General features: G+C 54.0%; 1 protein-coding gene across 3 annotated transcripts in view; it reads right to left on the bottom strand.

Moving 5' to 3' along the window:
• TBXAS1 (thromboxane A synthase 1) overlaps positions 1-1,706 on the bottom strand; it is a 199,506-nt gene that overhangs the window by 195,198 nt on the left and 2,602 nt on the right. The window lies entirely within an intron of this gene.

Raw genomic sequence — 1,706 nt, 5'->3', positions numbered from 1 at the left:
GGCATTCTCCCTCAGCCCTGCCTCCCTCCAGTCAATCACCTGGCCCGGTGGGTTCTGCCCACTAAGCCACTCTCGTTCTGGCCATGACTCCCTTTGCCCACTCCTTCCACTTGATTGCTTTGGTTCGCAAATGTTGGCATCTGCTCAGTGTTGGTACTGTGCCAGGCAGAAGGTTACCCTGGTGCAGCCAACACGCAAGATCGCTGATCTCACAGAGAGGATCCACCCCCGTCTCCACTCAGGATCTCCCACTAGAGTGCAACCTTCTCCTAATTGATCTCTCATGCAGTCCCTCAACAATGATGTGGTGGCCCAGCGGCAGGGGCACATGCTACTAAGGGAAGCCCAGGTTCAATTCCTAGTCCAGCCTCAAGGCCAGGCACAGGGTGCATGCCTATAGTCCCAGCTGCTCGGGAGGCTGAGTCAGGAAGACTGAGTTTGAGGCTGGCCTGGGCAACACGACGAGACCTTGTCTAGACAAGCAGGTATCGTGGCAGCCCTGTAGTCCCAGCTGGGAGGTTGAGGCAGGAAGATCGTGACAGAGAGAGAGAGAGTTCACTTGTCCCGGGTGCCTGGTGCTGTCCTGGGCATGCCTGAAGAGTATAGAGAAGACCAGCATGGCTGCGGGCCACGGAGCAAGAGAAATGTAGGACTGGACGATCTAGGAGAGGCAGGTAGGGATCGGAACGTCTAGACTGGGTGGCCAGAAGCAATGAACAATTCCCTTCCAAAGGGAAAGGAAGCCATTGAAGGGCTTTAAGCAGGGGAGTGACGTGCTGCTGTTTGCGCCAGTCTCACCCCATCTGGTCTCATTAGGAGAGGAATATGGAACTCATCAATGATGGGCTAACATCCACAGGTGAGCATCGTTAAGAGCTCCCAGCACGGTGAGGAGCTGAAGCAATACTGCTCTCCAAGCCTGTGGCTGCGTGTGTCATCAGAGGGCAGGAGACAAAGTTGTCAACCACAGGCTTCCCTTGATATTGCTACTCAGACATGGCCCATCCTATCTCCCTCAGGTCGCAGGCTCTCTATCAATTTATGTCACCCATGATCTCCACTTGTCAGATGTTAGCGCTTTCTAAATTGTCACCGACTCTCTCCTGGCACTCCTCATGGCTGAATGTGGCTACATGTTGATGATTAGACAGAGATTTGCTTGTGAACGTGGAGAGTCAGCAGATGGCTTGACTGCCTAAGGCAAGTCTTAGAGCTGTCAGGCAAGTTAGTGCCTGGAACAGTCATTTTTCATCACTTAGTCACTGGAGGGGCAGGCGCTCAGGAGACAGGCTGTGTACTGGAGGGGAGAGAGAGAGAAATCATCCTCCAGGAGGAATGGCCACACTAAAATCCTCTCTCCTCCATTCTCCTCTTGGGATTTTGGGCAGGCACGCACACACACCCAATGTGTTTTTCAAGTCACCAGATTCAGGACTTGAGCCGCGAAGCTGATTGTGTGTGATCCAGCTGACTTAACCTCCACGCCATCTGCTGGTTTCAGAATCCACAGTTTGGGAACCAGCAGTTAGCGTAATGGCTATGTAGCTGGACTCCCACGTAGTCAACTGCGGTTCGCGTCCTGGACCCCGTGGCTTAAAACTCACACCAGGCGCGTGTGCGTGCGTGCCCAAGATCCCAAGAGGAGAATGGAGGAGAAGGGATTGCGGCATGGCCATCCCCTCTGGGGGGTGACTTCTTGCTTTCTG

Source organism: Tupaia chinensis, unplaced genomic scaffold (assembly GCF_000334495.1).
Source record: "Tupaia chinensis unplaced genomic scaffold, TupChi_1.0 Scaffold000140_1, whole genome shotgun sequence".
Classification (NCBI taxonomy): Eukaryota; Metazoa; Chordata; class Mammalia; order Scandentia; family Tupaiidae; genus Tupaia; species Tupaia belangeri.
The sequence above is the reverse complement of the archived record's forward strand: the minus strand, read 5'-3'. Positions and strand labels throughout refer to the sequence as shown.